The 12,628-nt window shown below is 38.6% G+C and overlaps 1 protein-coding gene across 5 annotated transcripts in view; it reads right to left on the bottom strand.

Moving 5' to 3' along the window:
* pknox2 (pbx/knotted 1 homeobox 2) overlaps positions 1 to 12,628 on the bottom strand; it is an 84,459-nt gene that overhangs the window by 71,698 nt on the left and 133 nt on the right. The gene's annotated exons all lie outside the window — the stretch shown is intronic.

The following is a 12,628-nucleotide window of genomic DNA, read 5'->3' on the forward strand; positions in this document are numbered from 1 at the left end:
GGACGTTGGGGGGGGGACGGTATTTCTGGAAGTTAATCCTGCACCACAATTAGTTTTCTTTGTTTGGAGGCGACTATACCAGTCATGGCGATGGAAGCTTTTGACCTGCTTTTACCAACGCAGAATGACTTTTTTTTTTTCAAGAAAAACACTGTACGGGACACTGGTGCAAAACAAAACACATCTGTCCAACAAATCCACAATGGCATATGATCTTCACACATATGTGGTGGAATCCTTCATCAGTGCACGCATCACTCCGATAGACACTACAGTCCATCTGATAGGACGGCTTGCCATCACATCCATGGTCCACCACCAGCACTGCTCCTTGTGCTGCCGAAGCCCCTTCATGTGAGGGCAGACTGCACATCAATGATTTCTCAATAATCGCACATTTCTCCAAAATCCCAGAGCTGCAGATCAGCTCTTCAGCCCGAAGGCTCCAGTATGTACAGTGTAACTTCCACATCTGCAGCACCATGACATACCCTTTATATTATCGAATTTCCGAGTCACATAATCCAGACCCAGTTTTAACTTGGTTTCGAAGGAGATAATTCCTCATACTGGCACTATTTACCGCACCTTGCAACACGAACATCGATTAAGAGAGACGCACTCGGGGAGTACTGTACAATAGTTGTGCAGACGCCACGAGAACAAAAAGAGTTTGACCGGACTTCTTTTGGGATATTTGTCTTCTGCAGCCGTTTCTGTAAACCTATGTAAAACAACGGTGTCTCGTGTCTTTGCCATATTACTATTGACAGATCTATCTAGATGCCTTGATTCCCGTCCAAAAGAACGAAACAACAACGGCAACAAGTCAAACACCCAGACGTTAATGAAAAGCAGCCGTGACATGCTGTAAGCCGAGCGAAACTAACCACAGTTTAAGTCTGTGCTGAAAAGTGGTTTACCCTACAGACCCAAGATTACAGGCCCTGCGCAAAACTCCATTCATTATGTTTGCACAGACAGTCTATGTACTATGTCTATATCTTTGACAGTCATTCACGAGACTTCATGGGCAGCAGCCCCATATCGCCATGTAAATCTCTGATGCTTTCTCAGTTTGGGAGACTTAGAAAAATTCCTTGGTTCTACTACCGTGACAGCACATACCAGAGCAGTAATATCTGAGGCACGACTGCCAAAACTTTGGGCCCGCCGCCTGCAGAAGCTGCAAAATAAAGCATTTTTATTCTTTTTCGGTCTTGTTTTTTTATTTTGGAAACACCAATTGATTTTTTTTCTAGAAGCCTAAAGGAAATCATGAATGTAAGAAAGATCACAGTGAGTGATGTTTAAAACAAAAAGCTAAAAAACAAGAAAATGGTGTCAAAACAATTTAACCTAACTTCTTTAAAAAGGTAATTTCTTAAATTATTTACCAACCAGGTTATTTTTCAATTTGTTAAATTATTTATAATTACAAAATTATTTTATTACATTTTTTTAAAAGTAGTGAAATAATAGCCTGCATTTTCAGGTAGTTGATATGTATATATATGTTCCTTGCTGAATTACTAAAGTCAAATTGCATGTAAAAAAATTGTAGTATAGTTTTTGAGAAGATTGTGTTCTATGTCCATAAGAACTTAAGATATACCGACAAAATATAAATATAATTGCAAATTGCCCATTGTGTCAAACATGCCATATGTGCTGGAATAAATCTGCATAAATCTTGTCAACACTGCTAAAAGGTGCTAAACGACTGCTATTTCTTTACAGATTTCTAAAGGAATTTGTGAGCTTTGCTTAGATTTCAGAATTTTGGTGACAAAAAGTAATGTAAATGTTCATACAGTGCCTAAAAACACTGAATTCCATTTGTTAGCAATCGGTAAGCATTATTTCCTGATAGAGTCAAACTTACTATCAGGCAGTAGGTATCTTATTAAAGGTCTTTAAAAGTACTGAATCTGTCCATGTGGTGTCAATTACAGCAAAATCCCGAGAAGGTTTAAGATAAAACCCTTAGTGCCACACTGAAATTCTTCTCTATTTCTTTTTCTCAAACACAGGATGCTGAACTGGATAGGGTGTAATCATCTATTGATTATTTATGAACGTTTATGTATGGGTTAAAACAACAACGACAATAAAAAGATTATGCAGTGAGAGATCTCTCTGTGTACTTTGCAGCGTTCTGTTAAAACAGCTGGAGTCTTCTGGAGAGCAGGAACGGAGAGAGCAGATGGAGAATGTGCGTAAGACTGAGGTACGTTTTTTTTTTTCCAGAGAGCTCTCTGAAAAGGGTTCCTAAATCACACTGTATGTCCCAGGAAGAGAAAGCTGCCAGCTTTGTTATCACACTGCGGCAAAGAATATTGCAACACAGTGTAACAGGAAGAAATCAAACACCCGTCCTTGTTTTGAGGTAAGAGAATCAAATTCACGTTCCCTTATTTCCACTGACAAGAGTTTAACACTCTTACAGTCTGGGAACTCTCAGACATTAAGAACTCATTTATGGCGAAAAAGTAACACTACTGCAGTGCCTTACTGCTCAATTGCAATTCTCTCAATGTCAGCTGGGAACTGCTGCTTTCTCTCAGTTAATGTACTGAAAGCAACACAAAATGCTGCTCAGGGGCCTTGTGTTTCCACAGGACCAAGTACCCCCCCTCTGGTTCACAGCTATTCTTTTATTAATAACATTTTGGAATAAGCAAGACAATAAGAAAATGAGTGACGCTAATGAAAGAGGTGACGTCGCTGCAAAAACTCACACAGGAGGCAAACAGCATCACACAGTCAGGGAGGAACACCAGAACAAAAATATCCCAGCATTTTACAAGACTGAAAACAATTCACTGATGTACAGTAACACAATGCGCTCCGAAATGCGCAGGAAATGGAACTGGAAAAAAGGCGCTTGAATGAATAATCCCATTGAAATGGACTGAAAGAGACCGGAATCAGGAAGTGTACGAGAGGCCACTTTAGAGCCAGGATAATATTTCTGGAATGACTTCTGCTTTTGTTTCAAAGCACTCAACATCTTGGCCATCCAGTCAAGAACTAAGTATCAATTTTGCAAAATGTCTCTTTACATAAAAGCTCCCCCCCCCCCCCCGAAGTAAAGCAGGACAGCCTATCAATTAATTACAAGATTCCACAGTTCTTTTAAATATTTCAAATCTGGATCTACACTCTAACTTTTACAGACTCCTAAAAGAAAAAGAGAATATTCATAACGATGGTTTGTCATTTATTTCAACTGTTCTTTTTGTAATAAAAATAATGATGAGTTCTCTGGGTTATAGGGGTGTCTGTAAAGAATGCTTAAGACTAACGCCCATTTAATGTTTTATAGTGTGGGATACCCAACACAGGGTCAACACACTGCCACGCTAGTGACTCGTCCATATACTCTGCTTAAAATGAATTATTAGCTAGGACAGCAAATCTGTCAGAGCTTTCCTTCGCTTCCAACACAGGGAGCAGAAAACTGAAAGGAATTTTTGGTTTTCATTTTTATGGCAAAGGACATACAGTATATACCTCTTTTGATCTTACACTGAATTCAAATCCAAACAGCCCTAGCCTCAGACTGCCCTGCTATTACTCAAGCTGTCCATTATAATAAATGCAAGATTTTACAGCTATGCTTCATATTTCTTTCAGTGAAGCTGCATTAATTCATAGAGATCATCGGCATTTCCAAAGAGATAACTAAGAGCAAAGAAGAAACAAAGGTTCTTCTGCCTTATTTAGGTCACTTGATGCTGTATAAATAACCAGACATAACACATTTTTCAAATTCTCCTTTTTTAAATCCTTCTGTATGAGCAGTTACTTTCCTGTAAAATGCTTTTTAGATTACAACTCAGAAAAATAATGTCAACAGAGTATGTTAATAAAGCACAACTTTGTTAGTCCAGCTTCTCCCAGTTCTCTTTACTGCAGAAAGTATTTCCCATTGAAGTGCCATGTTATTTTATTAGTTGGGTTTTATATGTCCTAGAAATGTTGATTTAGTACTAAGGATGTTCTATATACAATATTCTTATGTCCTGTATGATCTACTGCCTTTATGGATAGAATTAAAAATTGACATTTATCAATCGGATAATCCATTCATTTGCTCAAGTCTTCTACCATATTCTGTTTAATAATAATGATTTTTTCTTGCATTTATACAGGACTATGTTATCTTCATCCACCACTGAGGTGCAGCATCACACCCCAGGAGGAGAAAGGAGAAAATGTTTCAGCGTTTAGAAGAATTAAGAAGGACCTTTAAGAAGGCCAGACTGTTCCAGCCCAGAGTGGAACTCAGCCAGGAAACTAGGAGTAAGACAGCTAAACTTTTGAGAAGTCCCACGTGATCTTAAGTGACCAAGCAGTCAACTAGATCCAACTACAGTAGGTTTAACATCTCACCTGAAAGATGGCACCTCCTACAGGAGACATGTAATAACCTTACAAATCATTTCCAATTGACAAAGCCTACACTCCCAAAACACAGACATGGCCTGTCCCAAAAACACAAAAACGTCTTCCAAAAAGTCAAGTAGGCCAATGAAGGAGACATCTTTCCACACTCTAACAATGTACTTTTCCGGAACAATCTCTGACATCCCCTGTCCTACCCCTCAGACTCCGCTTATAGAAATTTTACTATGGTAATCATTCTCAAACCTAAGACTTAGTTTCACTGTTTTTTTTATGACTAGTATTCCCAGCTGCAAAGCCCAAACATTGCTTCCTTCACAGCCATAACTTCTCTAACATGACTAATCACTGTAATTGAGAATGCGTGCCATATTGCATTTGTACCTGAAATTAATTAATTATTTCGCATCGATAGGCCCTTCACTCAAAAGCACTGCGCATGTTGGTACCCTGACAAGCTTCAAAGCTCAGCGGAACTATGTATCTAGAGTTACTGCACTCAGCCATGAAGATCAAACAGGCATTTCATTTAACTAGTGTATACTTATCTATTCTCAAATGCAAAGTTAGGAATAATATACTGAAATGTATTAAAAATGTGACAAATGAGTATTGGGACCCCAAGCAGTGTAACTGCTTATCCTATTCTTTTAATATTAAAACATATTTCATGCGTTGCAACTTCACAGTACTGTATTTCTCTGTAGACACCTCCCTGGAGGTGTCTTTGTCTAAGTAAAGGTGAACATAGTTTATACCCCCATCCTCCTTGTTATTACATTTATTTCTGTGGTAGAACTACGATTCCCTATAATCAAGTATCAAGTGCACATGTCAAAGATGGTTTCAGCCTGCAGGTGTATGCCTGTGCTGTCTGAAGTATGCTGAACTCTCAACTCCCCAAAGGGGAGTAGTAATAACCCAGCTCCATCACCTGTGTAATTACACAGAACCTGGTCATTTTGTTCACACTCAGCAATAGTCAGCATTTGTTCATTTTCACTGTGTTTAGAATAACAATGCTCTGTTTATCAATCTCCTTATTCTGCAAGATACATGTGGCAAACAAAATGAAAACATAAATTGTAGTTACTTCTATCTGTATTCACTGACCTACAAATTACATGCAGAATTCAATGATGGTCAAATTAGTCTTAGTTTTCAATGGTTTGAATACAAGAAAATAAACCTAAAGAATATATTTAATACAAAACCTCATTTTCATCATTTTGCCCTTTTATATTTACTAGATCTACTTATAAAAATGCTCTTTTGATTTCAAAAGCGTTCAAAAGTGTTGCTCCATTCTACTTCCTGTCTTTCTAAGAGTAATTTTTAACTGCTATCTGATGGGCCATATCCATCAAGAAACAACAGTGTGTTTTGCTGAGTAACAGCAGCCTGCTACTTTCCCAATCTCCATACATTTTAATGTAATATATACCATCTCTACACATTCATGAAGCACAAATTAAAGTACACACTTTGTGCACAATGTTGCTCGACTTTTAACAACACAACCCACGGTGAAGGCTTCGTTGATGCAAGGTAAAAAAATATTCAGTTCAACTAGTTCACGTAGGGAGATGCGTCGGCATGCGTAGGCCACAAAGGAACAGGCAGCGGGTTAATTCCAGGCTGAAAAGAAAGGAAACACAACATTTCGGCTATGGAGCCTTCTTCAGGATGTGCTGCACATCCGAAACATCGTGTTTCTTTTCTTTTCCTTTCAGCATGGCACAAACCTTCACTTGATCAATCTCAAATTAAGATTAAAGTGCACAAAAAATCATAAACTGAATTCCATATAGAAGACCATGTTTAAATTCTACCAATCCATAAAATTCTAATTATCTCTTTCGTTCACCTGAAATCTTTACTACTGCAGATGAGGATGATTGAGTGTTCACAATAGCAATTAAAATATATCAACGATAAAGCACAACAAAAAATATTAGCCTAAATAGTAAAAATGTTGGCTCTAAATTCCAAATTCTGACTGTATCAGCCAGTTATAATTTGAACTGAAAAATGGCAGAACTTTTCTACTATTCCGTCCATCCAGAAACACTTAAAGTTGGCTGCAATAAATATATTCATACATTCTCATTTGGGTTGCACTTTTGTAGACAAAATGCCTTGCAGGATAACTCCTTTGTCCCACTTCTGCAGCTCTTAAAAAGTTCTGAACACGAACTGATGCTAACAGCAAGGCCGATTGTTAGATATGTCCAGTGCTGACCAAACTCTAGAGTCGGAGAGCTGTTCCTACTGTCCAAATCCCCGGTGAAGGTCATGCCGGACAAGACCTGCTGAATCGGCACCAGCGAGTTCACCACGGGTAGCTGTTTTTCACATGAAGACATCCAAGAGCAATCTCTTGCTTCCATTCCTCGGAGAGTAATTGGGATCAGCAAAGCTTAGCAGGCAAGGCCAATCGCATTCAGTGAGGGTGTAATGCTACTGCAGCACACAATCTTGAGATGTGCTACAAAATGAACAGGATCGCCTCCATCATAGGAGGCTGGTTCTGAAAGAGGGCCTTCAAAGACAGATCCAGCAGCCAAATAGTTTAAGTAGGGGAGGGGGAGGGGGGTTATGAATAATTCTAGCTTGATTTTCCCCTCTTGTAGAATATAAATGTAACAATCAGCAACTTTGCAGCAGTACGCATTCCTCTCAGCTCACACAACAGCACATAAACTCCACAACTATGTGTGCGGATTATTCTGCACAAAATGAATACCACAGTGAGCAGTCAGGAAGATCCAGACCAAAGGCAAAACCTGGTCAAGTATGTTTCTTGGACCTATGAGATGGAGAACAATCAGGTTTAAAGTGATAGTTTCTCTCAGAATCCTTACTCATGTAGTTTATTTCCTTCATTTTGTGAGAGGCTGAATCATTTCATTTGTGATTAAATTGAAAGCTCCAGGAATCGCAGAATTGCACCTAATAATGAAATAAAGCAAAATGGTAGATAGAGGGGAATGAGAATATGCAAATTATGCCAGGGTATTTTGTATTTGCTGTTTTGGCCCCAGGCTGGTTGTCCCACGACACAAATCATCAATTAGGATCCCAGCAGGCCTTGCATTTAAATTGGCATTATCTCTTATCTGCCTCACAAAACAACACACTTAAATCCTTACAACGCAACTCATTGGTCCTTAGTACACACACACACACACACACAAGAAAAATCACATACGTGTGTGTAGCAAAAGAGTTAAGGTTGCATGTTGTACATGTGCCACATATGCATGGAAAATCGGTGGATAAACACTGTAACACACATAGACAAGGCACCTGAGGAAGAGCCTCACTGGTCCTCCTCACTGACCCACACACAGGGAAAAGGAGGCACTGCACACACCTGTGTGTCCAAGCACACTGATGTGGTCTCTCTGTCTAGAGATGCAAGCAGAGTTTGTTTTGAAAAGAAGGTGCAACACTGTCTTAACACTCACATTGATTTAGGTTGACTGGAGGGATTTTAAAATTGGAGAAAATAAACCTTTATAAAGTTCTTTTGCACAGGACACCAACAAGACACTGTACCATAATATATAAATTGGGTGCATTGAATCTTAATTTACTCAAACCTATTCTCCCTTTTTAAGTTAAACTCTAAAGTTCAATTGCTTATCGTCGACCAATCAAAGTTAATTATGAATAAATCTGAATGAGAGAGATGCTGTGTGCTTAAGAACATATTTTGTTGTCAGAATATTGCCTTTTTACAAACCTTTTCCAATGTGCTCACTTTATCTTCCTTTTGGCAAAATGGCAAAAATTAAAATCTCATACCAGAACTGAAAAAATATAACCCATGACCACCCCTCGAAAGGGTCGCTATTAAGAATACCCTGAAGTTCAATAACTTTACTACAGTACAAATGTTTAGACATTTCCTTTTTATTTCTCCGCGGCTATCTTATCCAACATTATTTGCAGAACATGTGTTAGAACACATAAGTACAATACCTTATTTCACAGATGTTCAACTGAAACCTTTATGAGGCTAACTCAAGGTTAACTTAAGTACTCATCTGAAAAAGCACTGTCGGTACTTAGTAGCATTTAATTACTTCAAAAACTTTTTACTTTTTAGCTAAAACCTGCAATGATTCAAATCATAATAAACAGAACAAGAAATAATGAAAGAATCAGACTAAAAATACATGACTGGTAAACTAGGACACAAGAATTATATCTCTAAAAGATATCAGAACACTTCAGGTCAAACTTATTATTAAGAAAAACGTTTTCCACCGGTGTCGCTTGTCATCTCTTTCTGTAAGCTAAGCAAGATCTTGAAATGTTATTAACGACGAATTCTAGTCCCTTTTCGAGCTGCAAAATGGATAATTTCACAATTTTTTTCCATTAGGTGCGCACTGTCACCTTCATTTGTTATGCTGGTGAAGCACAGAATAAGAAATTTAAAAATGACGTCCTGGAAATGGAAAATACACACTGTTATATTTTTGCAAATGATGGCATGTTTATGAAACCAGGATAATGGGCATAAACTGCTTCTTAAACAAGAAGGAATGTAATCACAAAGCTCAAAAAAGTGCGCTGGTTTAACAGAAAGAAAACCGTTAAGCAACAGTATAAAAAAATGAAGAAGGCTCCACGGCCGAAACGTTGTGTTCTCTTTCTTCTTTTTTTCAGCATGGAATAAACCTATTACTTGTTCCTTTGCAGTATAAAAAAATGTCAAGTGCCTTATGTATTCAAAACGTTCGATCAAGAGAAAGAAACTTCCTCTGTCTTGATTCTGGGAGATTCTTTTGAGGAACATGATTCTGTTCGTTGATCTTAGTGTTATTCGGCAAACTTACAAAACGGCATGTGTATATAATTTTTTTTTCTTGTACTGTCCAACAAAATACGGTTGAAGACAAAAGCAAAACCGACCACCTGATCGTCTTAGTAGTTAAAGCGGATCGGCTGCCTCAGGTTTAGAATGGCAAAGGTACTGAGCTGGAGTTATCTGTATCCCTCACTAAAAGACGGTTTGATTTCAGAGTTTTTAAAACAGAAAGAAGTCAGGACCGCAGCACAAAGAAGGGCAATGTCTGAGAGGAGAGAGCAATAGCCGTACAGGATACACATCATCCATGAAAAATAAACAGTGGGAACGACCCGTGACTGACGGCGAGAGTCACTGACAGCACACAAACGCAATCGCACTAACCTAATCAGATACAGCAATAAAGCGGAATTATATCCCGTCAAAGTGGATTTACAGTGTTTGTTTATTAAATATGCTGTTTCGGACTGAATTCTGCATGCCTGATCGAACTGAGAGAAACACGAGAGTAGTGTGTGCCTCCATCCTTCCTTGGGATATTTTAAAAACCACACTCTTAACTGGAGACATATTTGGTTAAAGGCAGAGATGAAGTCTAATAAAGCACACATGTTTAATGTAATCGTTATTTTACTCAATAGTCATGCTTGATATCAAAATCTTTCTTGCAGCTGAAAGTTAACCAAGAAAGTTAACCAGAAACATAACAAGCAGGCCTACACAACCAATTTCGACTAGACTGAGCTGAATATAATTAAAACCTAGGAAATGAACATAGGAAATTAAAATCCACAACACTATTAAATAAAAAGAGGCACGTTTCTTAAAACAGTTGTAAAGTTTTAGTAGTACAGTTGCTGTCAAATTAAACGAATCAGGGAAATATGTTAAATAAGGAGTTTCTGGGAAGCTGATTTTTATATGCAGCGTCTAACACTGCGTCACATAGCAAAGATCACAATGCAGTAGTTTTACAATCAAGTGTGAAGTCAGGCCTTAATCATTAAGAGTGGGGAACATTTTAAAATGGGAGGGGGGGTGTTTTAGCAGATCTGACACTTTCAAAGGTACTGCTCAAATAGGTCAGGAGAAACTGGAAAACTCACAGGGAGCAGCTTTTGCAATCTCAGTGCTGTACTCTTGAGTTACTCTTCGCAACACTTGTTTTCTGTTTAATAAACAATTACACTTATCCTAAGGGAGCAGGGTCAGGCAACGTTAGCGGCCCATAACCTTTTTCCTACAGAATGTGCCGGGTAAAGTCACAGACGTAATAACGTGTTGCTACAATAATTTGATGTTGTCTGGCAGCCCCCGCCTCACACTTTCTCGTCTTGTGATAGCCTCCTTAGGAAACATCTGAAGACCTGATTACATCGTCTGCTCAACACTTGAGGGGCAGCATTTCATACCACTTCACCAAAAGCGTACCTCCGTAAACGCGTTATTTTCATACGCTGGACTCCGCGACGATTAACGTAGCGGCTCAAAAATAAAATGTGAGGTTTTCGTATCACAGTACACTCCACTGGTATCGTTCCCTGCCGCCAGCGTACCAGAGCGCATATGTTATCCGATTCAATATCGCCGTTTTACAATAATGACAATGTCAGTCAATTCCAATCCGCTTCCTGCGTTCAAAAAGAAAACTAGAAAACAGTATTGTTGAATTCGTGGTATTGGTGTATTCTTAATACGGACATTTCTGACCCTTAAATACTCTGTGACCATCTTATAAGGGGGAAATAGCATCATGAATATTTAGCGAGAAATGATTAAAACTTGCAAATTGCGAAAAATCTGTCGCGGGATGATTACAGGGTTTTTACACCCAAAACTGCAGTTTAATTGCATTATCCTAGTTTCTCGCTTGTAGTTCGCTACTTTATGGCAAAGACAGTCCAGACATCTTCTGACGACTACTATCCCGCTAACTGCACATGCAGGTTTACCTCAGCACAGTGAAATGCGTAATACTAACTGATCAAAATGGAGCGCATGATGATGAACCCTATAACTATGCTGGAACTTCGTGTACCAGCTTCCTCCTGGCAATACCAGTTTTTATCTTACAGCAACCACAATTAAAGAAAGAAAAAAAACGAAATGGCTTAAGTGAAATCATATTCGATTTATTGCATTAACTTGTTCTGCTAACAACTGCGAATTGTCGCACATTTGTCGCAAAATTCACGCGATTGGTTTCCAAATGTTTTCAGGAGTACTGTCACAGCTTTCCAAGCACAACTGCTCCAACATTCATGAAAATGCCGTTCAGAAAATGACACGAAAACGACAAAATAAAGTCATATTTTATGAACTGTTCAAATCAGCTAAAGAGCAAATCTGCGCTATTATGAATAACGGGATCAGAAAACTAGTTTATCATGAGGGCTACAACATTTCCTCAAATCCCCTGGAAAAGTAAAACAATAATAAAACCTATATAAACAAATAGAAACTTTCTGTAAATTCTTTCGAGGAAAGAATGTTCCTTCTGCTTGCACAGAACACAAAACAAACAATTATTTCCTACTTGTATAAACAAAATGACCTAAATAAAGTTTATTTTCTATAAACTGTCGTCCGCACTTAACGGAATGAGTTACGCGCAATGCGGCTTAATAAAAACACATAATGACAATGTAGCTACACATGTATCCACTACTGGTTTTGCGCAAACCATCAATAAAAAAACACGAGGTTTCGGAAAAGCGCTGGAAGCAGATTCAGAGATCTTTGAATGGCTCCACACGCGAAGGAAAAGACTGTTTTGACAATTGTGCAGTTTTACATATACATATTCTAATTCTCCAAACATAAATTAAATATCACGCATCATAAATGCCCACTGTGCACAAACCCGTGCATGCATAATTTAATTGCCCTATGCAAATAGATTTTCGCCCATGCACCACGAAAACACCGCTCCTCAAACTTAAAAAAAACGCCTAGCTGAACAAAAGATAAAAGTAATCTGGACAGAGATTTTCTTTTTTTTAAAAAAAAATCCAAAAACAGCGTTCAAAACAACTGAGTTATGTACGAGGCAATACCACTGTCACAATCCTATTTATTCAAATTCTAGCCTAATAATGATCCTGCGAACGCATTGGGAAAAAAAAGCGCAAAATCCGACGCTCTGCCTTTTTCCTCGGCCAATGCAAATATCCATCTCTTCACAATGCGAACCTTCACTTTCCCTCCCTCCTCTCTCTCTCTCCCTCTCTCTCCCTCACTCACTCCCTCTCCCTCTCTCACTCTCACTCTCTCTCTCTTCTCTCTCCACCCTGGCCCTGTCTCTATGAATAATGTCCTGCCTTTTGTAATGAGAGCGGAGGAAAAAAAGACGCCGGGGTGTTAGGCTAGTCTGCGCTCTGACATTGAAAATGAATG

Source organism: Lepisosteus platostomus, chromosome 25, assembly GCF_059453375.1.
Source record: "Lepisosteus platostomus isolate fLepPlt1 chromosome 25, fLepPlt1.hap1, whole genome shotgun sequence".
NCBI classification, from domain to species: domain Eukaryota; kingdom Metazoa; phylum Chordata; class Actinopteri; order Semionotiformes; family Lepisosteidae; genus Lepisosteus; species Lepisosteus platostomus.